General features: G+C 38.2%; 1 protein-coding gene across 9 annotated transcripts in view; it reads left to right on the forward strand.

The window, feature by feature from the left end:
• TPK1 (thiamin pyrophosphokinase 1) overlaps positions 1–21,537 on the forward strand; it is a 305,721-nt gene that overhangs the window by 153,702 nt on the left and 130,482 nt on the right. The window contains exon 1 of one of the 9 annotated variants that reach the window (XM_064704996.1): positions 15,684–15,777. The exons of the other annotated variants lie outside the window; for them this stretch is intronic. The gene's annotated coding sequence lies outside the window, so the exon portion shown is untranslated. Of the gene's footprint in view, positions 1–15,683; positions 15,778–21,537 lie in introns of those variants that run through there. 9 annotated transcript variants of the gene reach the window in all.

Genomic DNA, 21,537 nt, shown 5'->3' on the forward strand with positions numbered 1-21,537 from the left:
AAGCAGAAGTATGCACAGTGGGGCTCCTTTGATACAGTTTTTTATCATGCTCCAATGTATTGCTTAAAGATTTCCTGTGTCTTTGTGTTTAATAGCTTCATAGATTGATTTAATTTTCCCCAAAATTAGTCTACTCCCTTTTCTTCACCCTACATTGATGAGAATGCAAGTATCCACCAAAAAACCCCAAAAAATAAATAGAATAAAAAACAAACAAACAAACAAAAAAACCCTTGGCAATGTGTTCCCTAGTCTGTTTGCAGTTAAGAAAAAATTGTCTTTTGGATTTTTTTGGCCTTAGCTTTACTTTTTGATAGTTATATTTGAGTGTCCTCTATTGTGATAAAGAGTGGATAAATATACATCAACCTCCTTGTCAGTGCAGTTCTGCTTCATTGGAATGATTGTCCCTAGTGTCTAGCATTCCCACAGGTATGATGGGGTGTGTGCACAACTAAGCCAGAGAAATATGGCACATGCCATCAAATTTACAGCCTAAAATTAAGCTAAATCAGTCTGTACAGATGTTTTATGTCCTGCTGAGTTAATATAGGTAAAATGTCTGGAAACTCCTGTTGAAAAGAATTTTTCTTAAAGCAAAGAATTTCAGGACTCTGAGCTTGCACTGAGCTGTTCTTTATGTGCCTTTAAAAAACAATCTCTAAAAATGTCTGTCCAGTTCTAGACCACTCTTTATGCTTTCACTGTATCTCTTTAAATGCAGATGAGATTTGGAAGGAGAGGGTGGGGAAGTCAAAACAAATTCAATTATGTAGGCCTGCATCTTTCTAAGTAATGTGTGTTCTTTCTATCTGAGTTGCACATCACTCCTTGTGAACCTGAAGAAACAGCTAAATCCTACTTCTGTTGTAAGATATAATATCAGTGAGATTCTCATAGTTTTGAGGTCACTGAGAGCTACTATATTTGTTTATTAGAGCCTGAGTCAGTCCCTAATTTACACAGGAGATTTGAGAATTTAATTTGACCAAGTTCTCACTACTTAAAAAAAGTATCATTCTATTTTCCTTTGCAGTATTTTGCAGCTTGTAATTTAGCTTTTAGCTACAGTATATAGAAATTAAGAGACCAAACTTTTATTTGAGATGGTTTGTCTTTCTTTTGCTTGCGTTTGAAATGACAATTATTTCCTCATTGCAAGTTGCTTGCTTTCTTCTTGCAAGTGCTTTAACTGGAGCTCAACTGCTTCACAGTAGAATATGGAAGAAAACAGTGCACCATATAACAAAAATGATGGTGGTGGTATTTTAGTCTTGCATCCAATTTCAGTTTAATATTATGTTGCAGTATAAGATTTATTTCTCCCTTCCATTGGTTATGGCCCGAGGAAGGGAAAGGGTAGAATCTATATTGCATTAGACATTTGAGTTACTTTCAAGAGTTTTAAAAAATTTAATCTGGTGTTAATCTCTGAAAGAAGTCATTACTCTGATCTGTCACCCTGTGATGGAGAAAATAACAGAAAAGTTTAAAAAATAGAAATGCATTGAATGAACTTCATTTCCAGTGCAAGGAATAAAAAAGGTATTTAAAACAATGACAGCTTAATCTGGAGAAGAAAATTGAGCAGTTATTTTGTGATTAAGCCTCTTCACACAAAAGAGACAACTTTGATATGGTACTAGACTCAGATTACAGGTCATTTTAGATGTAAATGGGATTTATACATCTACTATTTCCTTTTTTTTTTTTTTTTTAGAGAATTTAAGAGAAAATTGTTCCCAGAGCACAGGGCTCAGTGCCCTTGCTATGGACTCCTAATTAGACCAGACTCCAGCAAAGCTGCAGAACCCACAACTTCATAGCTCATCAAAGTTCAGCCCAAATGTCCTCTGGGATTTATAAGCTTGATTCTGTTGTGTGGCAGCTCACGAGCCAGCCAAAGCACAAGTCTGGCCAGAAACAGGTACTCAAACATGATCATTAACCCAGAAAAGTGATGCATAAAATCCTGATGTTACCATTTGTACGTATTTTTAGAAGCAGCTTGTCAGCCTGTGCAAATGATTGCATTGCGCATCTTGTCAAAGAGCAGTCAGCTCTCATTTCAGAAGCAGAGTGAAACGATGCAATCTGTTGCTCATGTTGAAATAGGAAAGTTTGTGAGTGGGCTGGAGGAGAAGGAGGAGGAAGAGGAGGAAGAATGCTTCTGACATGCTTTGAGGGACCTGTAGTAAACACGGTGGAGAATGAGTTCCCTTGCTTTAAAAAGAGTGTGTGGGCTGCTCAGGATCATTCTCCCTCACCTCCAGACTCCAGAGGTAGATTCACCAAGGCCACCATAGCCTTTGCTTCTTCATCTTTGATACAACTATGAACTTTAAAAGGCCCAATAAATTGGGACACATGAGCCAGGGATGGCATGTCTTAACTTTCCATGAAGTTGCCCAAGTGGCACTTGTACTGTATGTGTACAGAAATACAGTTACAAAACCTCAACAATGACAGTCCAGCTGGAATAAATTTGGATTTGTTCTGCTTGTGCTCACACAGAGGAGGAGTGATCTACCAGCCAACAAATGGAAAATAAAGAAAATTATGTGTCTTGTCCAAGTAGAGAAGTGCTTTGTAGCTTTACAGTGAGACAAAGAATGAGCTAAAGCTGCCAAATTTGCACTTGCCTGTGTTAGTTCACCAAGCCATGGAAGTTTATTTATAAACCAAGTCAGAGGTAGAGTCCAACAGGAAAATTCATGTGTGGCTAATGGAGCACAGATAGTTATTTTTACTAATTGAATTTTGAGTTGTCAAAAACATGCAAAATACAAGGTCTGTTTTTATAGCTGCATTCAGTGCAAGATGGTCAAAGTTACATTCAGATATACCAGGAAGAAATTTAATTAAGATGTAATTTTTGAAAGAAGATATTAGTGGCAGAGAAATGCCATTACAGGGGTGGGAGGGAAGGAAAGAACTTCAATTCTGGCAGCTTTAACTGCAGCTGGGCAGGGAAATTTCTGCAAATTGGATTATTTCTCATACTTACCTTTCGTGGTACTTTCTCCTTTTATTTTTCTGACTATAATATACTCTTGGACCCTTGCTGTTTTCCCTGTCATCAGCATGCTCATTTGAAGCTCTGTTTGTCTGTTTCAATTCTCCTGTTTTCCTTGAGTGCTCAGCAGAGTCCAGTAAACAGGTCTTGCATGAAGCTTTGATAAGCTGATGTGCAGGAAAATCAGCTGAAATTTGGCCAGTCTCAAGACTGAGTTAGTTTGCATTCTGGTGTGCTGTTGGACTCCCCTCAGTCGAAGAAGCCATGATGGTCTTTGATAAAAAGTTCTGTAAGTGAAATAGATTTGGAGTTATAATTAGAAATGGAAACAGTCTCCTATGTGATGACAGGAGTTAAGAAAGAAAAATGAAATGCTGGGGGGAGGAAAATGAGGAATGAAAACTGAGGAAAAAACCAGAGACTCTTTAAAAAGTTAGGAGAAGGTAAGCATTTTAAGAAAGAAAAATAAAGGTAGGAGCAGAGAGCAGGAAAGAGAAATGGATAGAAATAGAAAAAAATTCCCAGGCACATCAGCAAATTAAATCTGCTGTCACTTTTTTGTGGTTGTGAAGTGACTGGGATAAAATAAGCACACACACATGGACACCATATTTTTTTTTGTTAAGAAGTAAGATTTTCAGTTTATTAGGAAAGAGTGCAGAGTGGCGGATTTTAGTGATTTTCTTTGGGGTTTTTTGGGGGGTTTCATTTGTTTGTTTGTTTGTTTTTGAAATATTTTTGTTTGAAGTTAAAATAGGACTTTAAATATGTTTATTCCATCCTTGACTAGGCTTTGATGGGAGAATTATCTGTGAATAATAAAAAAATCATCTGTGAAGAATAAAAAAACCAGGAGCTAAAAATGTAACAAACTACAATGAAAGTTTGAATGTATTTACGGTAAATTTACAGGTTCAAATTTACTTTGCAGTTAATTGATAATAACCCTTCAATTAAGGAATTGCCAAGTCACCAGAAGTTGCTGGTTAACATTACCAGAACTCAGTTAACCAGTTGACAATCTTTGGGATTTTAAGATACATTTTCTAGTGAAAATATTAACAGTTACAGTAGTGGAGCACACTCAAGCCTCAGAGCATGTTCTATAGCCTGTATTTTTTGCAGGTTTTTTGGAGCAAATAAATGTACTCGTGAATACCTAACATAGTTGCAGAAGTGCATTTCTGGTCTGGCAGCAACAGTATTTACAGCTGAATGTGGGCAAGGTCTCTAGAATGATTGAACAAAATCGTTTGCTCAATAAGGTTATATTCCTGATATCTTGAGCTCATCCCAGACTAGAAGTGGGCCATAGGGGAGGAGAAAACTGTGAATATCACAGGTCAACTTCTGTTGTATTCTCCCACTCATAAGATAAAACAAGAGAGAGGGTAGAGGAGGTCTGACACTCCTTTAGGTGTTTTTCCTTCTTAAGAGTTCCATTGAGATTTCTAAAAGAGCTCTGGTCCCACCTGATCTTTAGCAAGTGCGGTGTGGTGTGAGGGGCAGGGTGTTGCAGGGAACATTATTCTCAACAACAATGGAATCAATTCACACATATTCCAGCTTAAAAATATGTTTGGCCTGATATTGGACAGGGATGGGGAGAAGTTTTCAAATATTTTTTGTATTTTGTTTAGACAAGACAACTCCTCCTCTCTCCAGGCAGGTACAGATTCAAGCACATGCTTTTCCTTTACTCACTGAGTTTCTGTGTGCTTTAGTCCTTGTGCCACCCTCATTGGGCTGCCCTGGCTGTGGTTTGCAGCCCTGAGCTGCACACAGAGCCTGACAAGGAGCCATTCCCACAATCCAGGAACAGTTAGAAACAGTCCAGCCAAAAGAGGCAGCCTTCCCCTCTAATTTTACCATTTCTATGGATTTTCACACATCCTGAAGTGGAAATAGCTTATTGTGGCCAGACTCAGTTTCTTTCTGCTTTGCTCCCCTTCTGTAGAAGAGCACACTTCTAGCTGTGAACCATCAGAGTTTCAGTGCAATGAATGCAAAACAACCTTCTTGCTTCACTGGACAGTCTTTCCAAACACTTTTTCATCAAAAATAATTGTTTTCTTCCAACTGACTGCAGTTTGTGATGAAATTTTTGTTGTAGTCCTTAGCATCAGGCTTCCAGATAAAGTGCAATGCCATACAGCAGGGTCCTGGTGTGCTGTTCCCATCCACGTCATGCCAGTTCTCTGACTGTGGCAGGATTTTCAGGATGGATCCTCCCCAAGCCAGCCATATGCAGAGAGAAGGCCAAAAGCCATGGTGAGATCTCAGATCATCTCTTATAGTTAATAAAAGCAGGTAATTGATAATTTTGCAGCTGATTTAGGAGAAATTATTTAAGACAGATTCATGACAAATGGTGAGGCTTTCAGGATTTTGTACAGGGAAGTAGGTTGCACAGCTTTAAGGTGAAAGTCAGTGATTCTCCAGTGATTGTGTCCTACTGGACAGAATACAGGACAGCCCTGTGTAACGTTTTGATGTGTCAGTGCCATGTCTGAATGCCTTTGCAGACCTGAAGTTTGAGCAGATTCATAGGGTGAGAATGAAAGTGGTATGAGAAAGAGAGAATAATTGCATTTGACATTTTTTGACAAGTTCTTCTTGAACTTTTTCTATATAGTGTGAAAAATGTAAGTGTGAGTTGACAGCCATAGATGCTTTGGGATAACTCAGAACTCCCTGTGGCAGGAGGAAAGTGTGGTGGACTGGTTAGATTTGGGAATGAAACAGCATGAAAAGTTTAAGGTCCCTTAGGGAGCACTATTTATCACTTTTATGTACTTTTAGTGGCAAATTGAAGATGTTTTGAAGGGTTAGAGTGTATATGATATGGTTTGATAAATTCTGGGAAAATTTGTAAAGATAAGATGTCCCCATATCATATAACTGCTGCTTACACTGCCTGTCTTTTAGTTAAATTTACTTTTAAAGAAGTTGCACAAAAGGTACTGTAAGGTCCAATGCCTGCCAGTCCTGTTATCTGTTAATAGATTGACTATTTCTTTTCACTACAGGCCATCCCACTCTCCTATCTTTTATTTTCTCACTATTTCTAGTGATTCACTAATTTAAAATAATGGATCCTGAGACCTCTTGCTGAGAGTTTTGTCTGAGGTATGAATAGAGTAAGAGCATTATAGCTGGACAAAAAATCTGAATTAAAACATTACAGGAGAGTCAGACTTTGAAATTGCACCCTCAAAAATGCCTTCGTTGAATGTATTTGTGTAATAATGAGTGGAGCTTCCTGAAGTCCGAGTTCACTGCAACCTTGAAAATTATATTGATGAGGCCATGAAATCCCAGACATTTTAAGCCCAAATTGTGTCTGAGAGTAGGGAGCCCCACTTTGGTCCTTGATGATTCAGTGGAAGGGTGTTTAGGATGCAGTTAACCAGGACTGCAGGCAGCAAGCGTGATGAGACACAAGGTCTCTTCCAGTTGCTGTGTTGTCAGATAAGACAGTTGTTGAAATCTGCTTGTCAGACACTTGTGTGAGTATCTGATGTAGAAACATACAGTGCCATCTACCTACTTTTCAGCAGTTAATAAATATGTAGCCACTACCTTTTGTATTACTATCACAAATTTAAAACAACAAACCTGATTTGAAAGATAAAACCACAGGTTTTATATTTCACTAAATTCATACATTTCTCTTGAAAAGTAGACTTAATTGAAATTAATAATGTGGCACTTTCTTGATAAACCTGTCAGTTTGGTTTAAAATCATACAAAGTAAATAAAAAAGCTTTTTAAAATATGAACTGCTGAAAGTTTAGGGGAACGGGCAGAACTGGCCTCCTTACTAGCTGAGCATTTGAATATAGAGTAAGGTAAAGAAGTATTTGATGGGGGATTACTGTAGAGTCAAAGTTGATGATGATGATGATGATGATTATTATTATTATTATTATTATTTTGTAGCCATTTAACTTCAGTTCCATGCTTAGTTTTGAAAAAAAGTAGAATGGTTTATTTTCTCTTTCAGTGTATGAATAAAAATGAGTTATGAGATGATGATAAAGTACTTGGTGATGAGAAGTGGTCAACATTATCTCTAGCTCCTGAGTTCAACCAGTAAATCAATTTTTTAAATGCAACATGTGGTTAGATAAGCACATTTGTGTCTCTGTAGCATATTTATGTCTCTGTAGGGTATAAAACTGCTTTATTTAGTAAAGGGTAAAGGCCCAAACTGAGGGCCAGAGCATGGAAGAGAGGGAAGTACAATATTATGTGGATTGGAGTGGTAGCTGGTCAATATATGTAACCCAGCTAGAAAATTGGATGAAGTCAGCAAGGACTAACCACAATGCTTTGTTGACTATTGTACAAGAAACTTGGCAGCAAAATAGCAGTACTAAGCCAATTATTATTGCTATGCAGATAGATTTTTACATCTTTGCTGGAAATACGGTGAAGTGGCAGGCAAGGATTAAATAGAGATATTACGTTATTAAAAAGAAAAGAAGGTTAATGTGAAATTACTTTGCAGGTTTATGATGGACTAAAAATCAGGTCAGCTGGTTTGAAGTCATGTTTATGGGCATGAGGGGAAAAAATGCAATTTAAGTGGTAAAACCCAGGTATACCTGATTGGTGGATGGCAGATAATATTTCAGCATGCAGTCTCTGAAGAAATGAGATTATGTGGTATTTGCAGTATTGTTCTGGTAGACAGTAAAACATTTCTGGTACATTTGGGGACCAAAGTAATTTCTGGACAGAATAATAAGAAGTTGGCTTACAAAAAGTGGAGATGAACAGTAAGTATGTGAGGTCGGTACTGTACTTCAGTTTTGGAGGTTTATATATAAATCTTATGTAACTGTATTTCAAAAGGAAAATGCCTTGAGAAGTTGAAAACAGAAGGCCATCTGTAGAGGAGCTTTAGCACTAAACAAAAAGAAGGCAAATTTTCATTCCATTTGTCTTATCAACTTCTACCTGAAACTGATTTGTAAGGAAAAGGTAAAAGACAAAGAAGACTTCCAATATAACCATATGAACTCTGAAAGGAAACTAAGAAGTGTGAAGCATGGAAGAGGAGGAGGGATGATGAGCAAAAATATAGGTGAATTAGAGCTCTCTTATGTCAGCTCCACACATAGTAATGGGTACTTCAGTTACCTAGAAAATGCAGAAAGGTGAGGTCAGACTGACTCACGAGGGCAGCATGGTTATTGAAGATAACTCCATGGCAAAACAGAACCTGCCTAAAGCTTTGGGAAAGAGGGCAAGAGGGGAAGTCAGGGAAAACTAAAATATAACTAACTAAGATCTTTAACTGCTTTTAAAAATAGGAAATAGTGGTTGTGGCATTTTATTTTGATTCTAATTTTCATCTGAAAGCAGCTTGATTTTAAACAAAAAAAAAAAAACAAACAACAAAAAACCACTCCAAAAACTGAGAAGCATTATTCACCATTTTCTAAAAGAATAAAAATATGCATAAAATTAATAAACTGACTAGAAGCATATTTAGACAGAGTTTTCTGGGAAGGTAAATATGTCATTTAAGAACAATAACAAAATTGTTTTTTGGTTGAGCTCATGCTGAGTACCTACTGAGAAAAAGCTTTTCTTTTAGAAGATACTTTTTTGTTTTCCTTTTTGGATGATCAGTTTAGATACTTCTGTAAACTTGCTGAAACCAGCTTGACTCTGAACAAAAAACCCAGGCATATGGTTCTCAAGTTGTAACTCTAATCATTAGACATAAAGAGCACAGGTGATTGTTTTGTTTGCTTCCTTTTTCAACCTGTTTAATCTGCAATAATAGCTAGTCTAGAAGCAAAACTGGATTTTACAATCATTGGGTTATGATTGTTTTTCATAGCCAGTTTAATGTGGCCTGATGTGATTTGCATCTGTTGTGGAAACAGCTTGTATTTCATATTAGTGACACCATTGGTAAATTTGACAATTGATAGACTAAATCTTGTTTAAAAATATGGTATAAGAATGGGCCTAAATCAAATCTTGATACCAATGTTCCTTCTTCGGTATTGGCATATTGAGTTGATTGTTGCCACTAATACTGTTCCAGGATTTTTTCCCCCAAATCAGATACGCCTCTTGAGAGTTCCAAATGAAAAGTTCCTCTCCAGAGGAAGAGTTTCACAAGGGCATGGATTGAGAGGACAAGAGAAATGGCTTTAAAGAGGGCAGGTTTAGATTGGATACTGGGAAGAACTTCTTTTCTGTGAAGGTGGTGAAGCACTGGAATAGGTTATCCAAAGAAGCTGTGGATGTCCCATCTCTGAAAGTGTTAGAGGTCAGGCTAGATGAGTGTTTGAGCAACCTGCTGTAATGGAAGGTGTTCCTGCCTCTGGCGGAGGGGTTGGCACTTGATGATCACTAAGGTCCTTTCCAACCCAAACCGTATTATGATTCTCTGGGTAATTTTTAAGGGATACAGCAAAAGCTAAAAATAATAGGGAAAAAGCAGTATATCCTAATTTTTTACATCAACATTCATCTGATTCATAGATTGAGATCTTAGGCATGATTTTCTGTATATTCAATAAACTGACAATTTTAAATTGTACACTATTTTTTCTTTTTAATCATTTGTCCTGCATTTTCCTTTCTGCTGATATGTGCATTGCAAGACAAAACATTATATTTTTCAAGGAAAATAAGAATCTTTATACTTACAGAGCTGAAGCTTGCTTTTCACTTAGCTGTATGTACCAATCCAGGTGAGCAATTATTACAGTGAATGTGCTCTTTTCAGAGGAACTTCTAACAGTTGGGCCTTTGAACTACAAAAAGTACAAACAAAATTTCAGATCAAATCTCCTGTTTGACCTCCAGACAAACCAGCCACTACATTTCATGCAAATGTTAGGTAAGAAATTCAGACAATCCATCATACAGGACAGTCCACAGATACGTTAATCTGATTATTCTAGATAAGTATCCTGAGGAGACTGTACTCAGAATTAAGTGGAGATGCATCTTTGGTGTAAACAGATGCAGATTTTTATCTGCTGTCTTGTGTCCTTCTATATCAAGCAGCTTCCACATCAAACATCTAGTCTGTGGTTATGGAGTGGGTTACAAGTCTGTAGTTGTGAGTGATATTTTAATGCTTTTTATAAATGATGCTAACTTTTCTTCACTGTAGAAACACAGTGCAAAAAGAGGGAATTGGTTTTCCTTAATTAAGGCAGGACTTGCCTAAAGTGCGGTCAGGAGGATAAGAAAGACAATGACAGAAATACTGATTTTTCCCTTTTGTTTCTTTTTATTTCTACCCAATCAAATAAAAAGTTTCCTTGCCATGCTGGTTCCAGAACCAAGTCAGTCTGATGTATCTGGTTTCTGGTTGAATTGCAGGTTGCAGTGCTCCTGGCTAAATTCCCTCAAAGACACTATGATGTTTTGTCTTTCCTCCTGACTCCTCTTCTGCTGCCAGCACAGGCTTCCTTTGAACTTTGAGGCCACCCTGATGAGGTGTCCCCTGGGATGTCTTTATCCTGATTGACCTGAATTACCCCTGCAGCATGACCTGGGTGCTTCCTACCCTGATAATGACACAAAGGTCCCTGGAACAATTCTCCACTGAGCTGTCATGGAGGGATCACTGCTTGTGTCCTTGGGTTTCACTTGTCTTGTGCTGTTAACTCAAAGGCTTGGAATTATCAATAAAGGAAACCCTTAACAGCTGCCTGAGAAATACACAAGTGTTTAGAATTCAATGTATTTCCAGAGCATTGCCATGCCCTTGACAATTGGTTACTATATGTAATTATAGCATAATGTAATTATCCCAATAGTCGTCTTTATCACTCTGTATTATGGAAAGTAATAAAATCTGCTGTGTCTAATTTTTCATCTGGAAAAGCCATCTCTGTAAGTGAACTACTGAGAAGAAAAGCTACTGTTGTACTACAATCAGACAGTGTTTGTGCTCCCTGCCCCCTGCCTCCCTTGAATGTTACTAATAGCTTACCTAAAAGCAGGTGCTTGGTTTAATCTTGTCAGTGCTATTTTGCATCTCTGTACAGAAGAAGGATGGCCCAAGAAAAATCAGTAACAGAGGAAAGGATGGCTGTTAGTATAGGGATTAGGCACAGTTAATGGAAATGGCATAGTGCAGATTCTCACTAACATTTTGGTTTATCAGAGATGCCTTGCAAAAAACCTTTGCCCAACATTCCAAGGCCAATTTATTAACTCACTGATCCATGTCTATGCGTTTCTGAATACTTCGTTTCCCTCATCCCTTCTGCTTTATTGATTTCACTCTGCATCCTGCACTTTAGGAGTGAATTATTTGATGTTTTTGTAATCATTTGTGGTGTCACACTGCCTGAAAGCCCCATGTTTAGGTTTAATTCCTGCCTCTCTTCCTCACTCATACAGGTGAAGGCTCTGGCTTCGAGCATAAGACTGCTTGTGAAGAGGTTCACAAGGACTGGTCAGGCACTCTGCCTTCCCTGTATTGTTACCATTTGTTTGCCTCGTTGAGTGCTCCTTAAGATTCAATTCACACATTGATGTTGTTTCAGAGTCACTGGACTAGCTGAGTTAAGGACATCCTAAGGGCTCATGTGGAGCTCCCCCCTGCCTTGCACTGGCATGTACAGGTTCAGTATGGGGCTAATCAGCATCTGGCTCAGTCTGCTCCATCCAGCTGTCTCTTATTAAGCCAAGCCAGAGGTTGGAGGCATCTCCCAAGTGTCAAAAAAGCATGGTCTTGTTTCAGAGCTAATTGTGAGGATGGGTGACTCTCCTGCTGTCAGAGACAGAGCAATCTGGGAATCCCAGTTGCTTGTTGGGCCAAGAGGCACCAACATGGGAAATTCAGAAAGGCAGCTGGAAGGACAGCTTTCAGCTGGAAGCCAGGGCAGACAATGGATGTCATTGCAATAATGTTTTAATTATAATTGTAATTTCATGTCAGTATCTTAAATTAGATTCCAGGTTTCATTTTGCATTAAAAAACACAGCATTGGTTGTATTCTTTTAAAGCTCATAAAGCATCAGCAACTGAAAGCACAGCTACAAGACAGTTGTGAGGAACTTTTAGCTGAGTTTGTGTTTTGTTTCAGTACAGGGACATGAAAATCTAAAGGAGGATGACAGTTGCATTTTTCTGTGAGGCCCCCTGGGAAGGAATTGTTACTTAGTAACAAAGTTTCTTTCCTCTTTTCTCCTGGTTTGTTTTGAATGAAAATCAAATTTTGCTCTCTTGCCCTTTGTGTAAGGCCAACTCTGACTTTCAGGTTATATTTGTGTAAAAATTGTAGGAAGAAAGGATGCTTTGGAGTGCAGTTGTTGACAGAGGGGCTGGCCTTTTCCACAGCCTGGCTGGGGTGCTGAGGTACTGCCATTGGATCCTGTCTGCAGCAGCCTGTGACCAAAAGATTTAGGCAGAGAAGCTGTGAGAAACAACTGCTCACTTTGAAAATTGAAAGAGTTTTATTAAGCCTTAACAAAAATACAGCAAAGGACTGCATAAGGAAAAAGCTGCAGCACTGGGAACTGCCCATGTGATACCACATGGTTGGTTCATCTTCAAGATGAATGCTCAAGCTTTTATACCCCTGGGGCTGCATCAGCCAGCCCTGGCCCCTCCCAGAGTCTGTCAGTCAGCTCTTCTTTGCCATTTATCAGTGGAGACTGCTTGCTTGTAACTGAATTGGAGATCAGGCGTTGCCATGCTGCACCCCCTAAGCACCAAGCTTTTCCATTCCCGCCTGCCCCAGGTAAGGGACACCTGGGCAGCCTTCTCTCTACCTGTCCTGGGCAACCCAGCTGTCTGATGGCAACAATACCAGGGGGAAAGGGAACTATGGGGAGAACAGAGGACATCTAAATTACAATAACATAACTATTTATATATATATATAACTATTATATAAATAATATATATAAAATATAACTATTATATATAACATCACTAAAGCTTTTCTTAATATTCACACAATAGTTATCTTTTAATTGCAAGAGCCAATCATCTCATTAACCATCTATAGCAAAAGTAAATTATGAGAAACAGAAATGAGCTGCTAGTGAATAGGGAAAGACCCTCATTAGGAAGAATTACATAAATTGCTACTTTCCTAACAAATTTTGGTTTATACTGTCTTTTTTTCTTTTCCGAGATAGAAATCTGGGAAGGTGGTTAGTGAGTTAAAATGAGGAGAATCAAATTACTGAGTATTTGGAACAGAGGAGGAAAGATCAAGAGCTGGGTGGTGTGGCAGGAATATCCACTCAGATCATTTATTTCTGTCTTAGTCACTGGAGATTTCCAGGGCAATAAGGGGTTCAGCATTAAATGGCTACTAGGTTTGTGACCTTGAAAGGAAAGCAATTTGTGTAAGAGAAGCAGACAGTATATCAGCCTTCTCAGAGAAGGTCTCTACAGTGATTGGGAGCACTTGCACTCTCATTGAGAGGAATGTGATATGTAAAAATAATTATGTGAGGAAATAATTCATTATTTATTCAAAGCAGGTGAGATACATGAAAAATTAAGTAGAAGATGAATGTGGAATGATGCAATTCTTGGTAGCAAATCCAGCTGTAGTGTTCAGATCTCATACTGCCTTTTGACTTTCTTGGTTATGTCCCCTGCTTTGCCAGCCCTAGAAAAGTCTGCACAGCAATGCCTTCCTGTGCATGTAGCTATTGTATGCTTATTGACTCACAAATTCTTTATTTATATACACTGTTTCTAATCTTCCATGTCTTCAGAAAGAAGCAGCTGAATTCCTTGAAATGTAGCTTTTTGGCCCTCAAGTCTAAGCAGGTCTTTCAAAGAGCATGGATGCCTCATGTCTCCCATACTAGAACCTGCTCCTTACATCAGTGTTGGCATAAGACCAGTAGCAGAATGGGATCAAAATTACTGTGCCCTCTTTGCAATGATCTGTACACAAAGGAACTCTACTTTGTTAGCTAAGAAACTTGGAGAAAATGGAATATATTCCTGAAGCAAAAGGAGATCTTGCTCTTAGTCATTCCAACTCAGCAGGAGAAGGGCTCAGTTCTATGTTGCATCATGCAGAGCATAGGTGTTGGTTGAGTCCTGATTGCAGACCCTGGCAGGCACTCAGAGTACAGCACAAGAATTTGATTTTCTAGATGAGTTACAAAAGATGTGGCTTGAAGTTGAACTTTGCAGTATGCAAGTGAATAAAATCCTCGTCTCCATTTCTTATGTCAATTTAATTTTTTTACAGAGATACTTTTCTGAGAATACAAAACGGGAATTTTGGGAGCTGAGAGCCCTATGCAACTACATTAAACATCCTAATGTTGACTAATAACAGCAATCTGTCATACAAACTTATCAAAATTGGCTGTGCTTCATTGGTAATGTTAATCAGACTGCATGGCAGCACCTTCTGTCACCAAAATTATTTACAGTAAGTGTGCACATATTATTTATGGTGACCTACTATTTCTTCTTGAATGAGGAATTCTATTTCTTCTCACACATGATAATCTTGGCTCCTTTAAAAATGAGCTCTGTTCACTTTCAGACAAATTATTAGGAACAAGTAAGTCATTAATTAAAATGTCTGGAACTAAAACACTGCCTGATGTTTAATATTAGCTAAATTTTGGCTGAGCTTGCTGAGAGCAGAGGAAAATGCTCTACTGTCAGAAGAAATGTGTTATGGTCTTTTGCAAAACATACTGAACAGAAAGATTTTTCTTAATGCTATGGTCCTACCTAAATCTGTGATTGTTCTCTTCTACTTCCATTGTAACGATCTAGCTAAATCTTTACTTGCTTAATCATAATTTGAATGAAGTGATCACAGTGGTTTTATTTTTTTTCCAGTGAATCCATTAAAAACAATGTATTTTATGTTCCACTAGACTGCATTCAGATACCAATTTTAGTGTTAGACTGCCACATTCAAAAAAATCTGATTGAAAACTGCTGATTTGAATTTCATTTGTATTACATGGGCAAGAGTTGAAAAGAGTTAAAGGGAATAGAAATACTGACCACATACAATGTCTGGAAATATAACAGTAGTTTGTGAATTTAACATCAAGATGGTATTAAATAACTGTCTTCTTTTACTTTGTAATAATAGATTTTAATCATAAAATTCAGCTTTTACTTTAAATTTGCTGCAAAATAATTTCCACTGTGTATCTCCAATGTGATTCATTCAAATGAAGAGATAAGTGTTGCATACTTCCTCTGTTGTGATATTTTTATTTTTACTTGATGCAGCATGTAATTCTAGAGTGCTTAGTTTCTGAATTTCCAAAGGAAGGAAAAGCTTCTATGGTAGCTAAAACAGGGAGGCATAACAGATGATGATTGCTACCTTTTTAGCCTAACTTCTTTTTGTAAAAGTCAAGGTAAAGAAACTAAATATTTAAGAATTTTAGTATAGAGAAAGCACAGATGTATATTCATAGCTACGTCTTCAAAAATTGTGGAGAAGAAGTAGATGTTTGCCTTAACTAGTTGTTTACCCAATTAGGAAATGGCCACTTTACGTGCGTGTGCCATAGATTGCCTCTTGAGTGCTTATTCACTTATTTTCTCAGTACATGCTAAAACTATTAATTTATTGCACACTTGCAGGACTGAGATAGACCAAAACCTGCAAGACTGAGATGGAGAAAGACCAGACCTTGCAGAACTGAGGTGAAGAGAGGCCAAAATCAAGCCTAGACCCACAGAAGCTAGGAAGCATTTAGTGCCCAAATGTCACTGACTGCTTGCCCAGGTCACACCAGATTGTCATGGCAGTGTAAGTGGCTGATCCTTTACTTGATGAATGTTTTGTTGGTGCCTTGATCTCAAGACAGTTTCCTGGAGAACATTTTAGATGTGGATTACAAAGCTGCAGGCTGCAATGTGTGGTAAAAGCAGGGCATTGTCTACATAAGCTGTGTGTGGATGTCTGCTAATTAGATATAGAATGAAAGGTATTGGGTGACTTTTTGCATGAGGGGAAAACTATTAAGTCTCTGAATGTGCTATAATCTGTTGGCATTTTAGAACATGATCTGCAGCTTGAAAAGCAAAGCCTCTTAAAAATAATTTTTGTAGTACAATTCAGGCTCAGGATTGCCATTCCAGTAAGTAAGGAAAAGCACAATGAGTTCCTGCAAAAAGCTAAGGAGCTCTAATGCTTTTTGTCAGTAGAGAAAGGCTGCTTTCTATATAGCAGGTATTGCTTATGTATTTGCTTTACCTTTATATTTTGTGGGGATGCTAGGGATTTTAAAACATGAATTTGAAGGAAGATTAAGAAAGAGATAGAGTGTAACTGGGCATCACATGGACTGAGGAGATATACTTATGTAATGCCTGTGTGCAAAGAGGGATATGGCTGAATAAAAGACTTTTTAGTAAATATCAGGAAAAATGCCTAGAGAGATCAGCTGTGATGTGGTAGTTTGGGGGTTTTTTCTGTAAAGATATAAAGCTTCTGAGGCTTTGAAAAATCTTTTAATTAAACTGAACACAACACTTGAGAAAGAACAGAGAAAAACTTTCTCTTTAGAGGTGTGGACAGGATAATTGAAGGTTAGTTTAATCTCCATAATTTATCATCTGATTAGTGTATATATATTGCCTTCTAACAGGAAATCCAAACCTGGAGAATGTTAGGAAGAGTTTTCCTTGCAACTGTCCTCATACCTTCACAAGTGTCTCACAAACCTTTAACAGAATACTTTAAAGGGCAGTCACTAATGTTCATCTTTGTTTAAAACTGCTGTGCATGGAGAGCTTTCTGAGTGCTAGAATAAGGTGTGGCAATGGGGCTCATAGGGCTGTTCTGTGCCTGCTCGGTGCAGACATAACCTGCCTTTTACTGAGCTAGACCAACCCTCCTAGCTCTGAGCCAGCCAGTTGGCCTCCCAGGAGCAGTGGCAGGATTTAGACCTGTTCAGATTGTGAGACCCACCAGAGAAGACAGGAGGCTTTCAGGCACAGCCTAGGCTGAGCTCTGTTGTGCACTAAAGCCAGTTTCCAGTCCCAGCACTGGCTATGGTAAAGACATAAACGTTGTCTACAAACCCCAGTATAGTGAAGAGCCAAATACTCTGAAAACTTCAGAATCTGGGGGACTGTGTATCTTCATGTCTTGTAATCTCCATGTGGATCTGCTTCCAACTTACCATTCAGGCAAAATTTAGTGGGAATAATATGTTTGGAAGACTTGATTGAGCTAAACCAAAAATTTTAAAATGTTCACATATAGCCTTGCTGAGCTTCTGATGCATCTTCTCACAGCTTTTTGAAGCTGTAAGGTTTTTTTAGGTCTCTGATCAAAATGCACAAGCATGTCTTGATATTTTTTTCCTTTTCTTTCTAACAAGAGTAGTTTAAAATAGAGTATGGGTAGAATGAAGGGAAGCAGAATAGGAGAAGCTCTCAGATCCCTAGAGATCTGACTATGTGTTAGAGTAGTGCATTATGGAAATTTTATATTTAGTTTTAATAAAAAAGAGTTACTGTCTTGAGTGCTGATATCAGTGAGTGCTAGGTCAGATTCCCTCAGCAATCATGTTAGCCTGGGTGGCTGATGAGAAGGTCAGAGCACAGCTGGATGCTCTGGAGCCTTATGCTTTGTCTAGGCAGTAGTCAGGGAAATGTCTTGCATCCTTGCATCTTCCAGGTAGTCTGTTAGACCAGTCTGCCCCTGTGTGTGCACCCAGCTCGTTTTCTCACTTGCATTTCTGTTTTAGCACAATGTGACACTCAGCTTTTTTGCTGCATTCAGTTCCTGCAAACCCATTCCAGCTCTTTGCACAAGCAGCAGTGGTTTGCATTTTGTATTATGAATATGCCTGACAGTTCCATTGCCCTTTGTCCACAGAAGATGCAGGAGGCCAAATCCTGTTCTCAGTCATGTAGGGGAAGATCATGGGATCTGATTTTTCATACCGATTTTAGTGCATTGTAATTTGCTTTAGGCATACCCTACAGCATTAATAAACATGAGAGTGGGACCCCTGCTTTCTGGAGATGAACATTCTGTTGTTCTGTGATTTATCCCTTTAATATATAGGATATCCAGGGGATTGTGATCAGTGCTCACAGAATAGTTACTGGAGTGGGTTCTGAACAGAAGCTGTTAAAACAAGAGGTTGACTATATAGTGCCTTTGTAATGTTTGTACCCTTTATTTTGTGCTAGCTTGCTTTTTCCAGGGATCACAGCTGTCTGTAAGAAGAGCTAGAAGTGACACTTCAGGGATCACTGTTGCTACATAGAGCAAAGGAATATCCCACTAGGAGAGATCTAGGGTGCACCAATGCAAAATTTTGTGTTGCAAAGCTCTGTATTACTTGCAGAGTAATTGCAATTAGTTGGATATATGTTATTTATTTTATTAGATGTCATATTTGTCACCTGTTCAAAGCTTGAAGCTTGCCACATGTAATGGAAGTGTATTTTCAGTACAGTAAGCTTGTACTTTCTGATTTCTAATTGAACACTCCCCTAAGCACTCGTTTATATTTCATGTGGAAAAGAGAGACAAGGAGAAGGATATACAGTACAGTTTCTAGGTGTTCTCTGTCTTTAAACCCACAACCTTTGCTTATCAAAAAGCAGGCCTTGAAGATAAAACTGATGTCCAACATAACAAGTAACCAAGTGCTCTCAGATCTAAGTACTGAACATTTGTTCAGCAATTTCACTTGAGATTTGAAATCCTCCACAAATAGAAAATACAGCAACTGTGTGAATATGTTGTGTGACCTATTATTATTCAAGAATCGACCTCAGCTCTGTGGAAATGCAGCAAATAGCCTGCATTTCACTTGGAAATGTGTTCATATTCAGTGGAACACTTGATAGTGATGAAATCAGAACTGCTCTGCTGGGCAGTGCTTTAATTTCCTAAGCTTTCCCTTATGTCTGTCAAAATGTCAGCATGTCAATTATTTCTGTTCATTGCTCCTGGATAATTTGATAATCTTTGAAAAGGATTGTAAAGCTGAGTGGTGGCTGTTGCTGCTGCTGCTGCTGTTATTATAATTATTATTGTTATGTATTTTCATTGCTGTTAGCTTTGCAATATTTATGGTTGTTAAAATACTGAACAATTTAATTTTATTTAGAGTTTGTGAAACCTGTTTTCACTGGTCTACATTAAGATTGGGCATTTGCCAAACCTATGCAGTCTTTCTCATTCTTGGAGTCACAAAATTCTTTTCAATACAGAAGATATAACTAAATTAGTAGCAGTGTGCCTTGAGTTTGGCATTTTTTACAACATTGCTACTTCTGACATGAAGCTGTTGAGGTATGGCCAGGAACTTTCCTCCAATAAGTTTCCAAAAGCAACATCCTTTTTGTGTCTTAACTTTCTACCTGCAGTTAACATGGCGTATGTATGGGTAACAACAAATATTTCCTTCATTCTGCCTTACTTTTTCTGGTATCCTATAAATATGCAAGCAGGTTGCAGACCTGGTGTGGCAGTGGGGGGAGATACCCAGTTTTCAGCAGTGTAAAGCTCCTGCCTCTCTCAGGCACCAGCAGACATTGGAAATGTTATATAATCTGCCTGTCATAGACAATCTGCCTAGAGAAAGCAAGAGAGATTTCCGTATGTTTAAATTGGCCATTCCCTTCATTGAAAAGACTGGAAAGAAAAACTGGAGGAAAAGAGGACAGGAATATAATTTAAAATTCAGAAGCTGACCTGCATTGTGCTGATGATTTGTATAGTTTGGCATTCTCCTTTTGATCACTATTAAATGAACCTGAAACGATGGGGTATTATAGACAATAAATAAACTCTCCTCACAGAAAGTTTCTTCTATTCCTTGTGATATATAGCTCTTACACTGAGGCTGAGAGGTTTTAGAAACTGTCACACAGAACAATAAGAGGGAAAGAAAAGAGTATTACCTAGTCACATATCTAGCCAAGTTAGAGCTTAAGACACAAATTCAAGGCAGGCAGTGATTCATAAGAAAACTAACAAGCAGTGGGAAGTAATTAGTATCTTTCCCGATGGATCAGTCTTGAGACTAATTTTGCTGGTTTTATTAATATCCCAATACCAAAAAGAAAAGAGGAGCTACTGAATTGTCTTGATAACACAATTTTTGGACTTTTATCCATGAAAGGAGGATATTTCTCCTTTCAATTTGCTGTCTTCAGGTAATCAAAATCTTCAAATCCCTTTGTATTCATCTTGTACTCATAGACAGAGTTGTGTAAGAATACCCTTATGGGTTTTTTTGCCCTTAGCGCACATTCGGAGCCTGGTTTCAATAAAATCTGTCCAGTAATCACTATTTAAAATGCACCTCTACTGTCACAATCCAAATTCTTTTCAGAGCAATTACATACCTTTGAAAGTAAAGACATACTGGGAAATACTAGCTAAGGAACAAAAATTCTGTTGCATAAAGTCTGTCCAAATGCAAGAGAGAGGGACTAGGTGTACTAGTCATATATATTTAAATAAGATTAATGATTAGAAATGCCTTGCAGGGAATTTTATGCCATCCAAGTTAACATCTCTTTGGCTATTTTCTATGCATTTTTCACAGTCACGGTGTTCTTGGATTTCTTGGCTCCTGGCAAAGGAACATGTTAAGATAGTGTTTAGGATGTCTAAAATTTGTCAGCCCAGATCTTTGAAAACACCTCAGTACAAGCCATGCTGTTTTCTGCTTGTTTTTCTTACCTTGAGATGTTCTTGAGAATTGGCAATTAGTCTGGAAACTGAAGTCGATTCAAATACAGTGTCTGCTTATTAACTTTATTTCTGTAGAGTGTCTGTCATCCTGTGTGGTAAAAAGCAAGAGTTGTTAACCCGAAGCCCTTATAATTAAAAAAAAAAAGGACAAACAAAACCACCACCACAACAACAACAACAGAATCACAAAAGCCAAAACAAAAACCTGTTTGGTTACTGCAATTAAATTGGTGTGGGATATTTGAAATGTAGATGGCCTCTCTCTCTCCCTCCCAGCTCGTTGAATTGCAAGGAATACTGCATGCCCTATTTCTTCAGCTTTGTGGGGCACAGATAGGATTTTTGGTTAAGGCAGCTTTTCTCTTTCTTGCTTTATTTCAGAAGAGTTCTTGATCTAATATGCATTGGTGTGAGTGCCAAAGGCAGTTTTAGCATGTGTTTAAGCGTATTTGCCTTATTTTTGAAAACGATGCAGTTCTTTGTCTTGGTTCAAAGTGCACACAAGCAAACAAAAAAGACTCTCATCAGCACAACTGGGTAGTGGCTCTTGCTATCTACAATCAGTGGCACATGCTTCCCTTTTGTCAGACACTGGTGCAATTCCAGCACTCTGATTTTCCTTCCAAGAGCTACCTCACATCTTAGTACATAAATGCACACAGAGGGGAAATTACTGTTTTCAAGGTATTTTTCAAGAAAAGCAAGGTACTGTAATCAGACCCATCACTGGGTTAGGATCCAAAGGGCATAACCATGATGGGAGACAAAGGCTTTTCACAGTGCTGATTACAGAGAGAGACTGACCATCAATTAAATCCCCCATTTCTGAACCTTTGT

Source organism: Zonotrichia leucophrys, chromosome 2 (assembly GCF_028769735.1).
Source record: "Zonotrichia leucophrys gambelii isolate GWCS_2022_RI chromosome 2, RI_Zleu_2.0, whole genome shotgun sequence".
Taxonomy (NCBI): Eukaryota; Metazoa; Chordata; class Aves; order Passeriformes; family Passerellidae; genus Zonotrichia; species Zonotrichia leucophrys.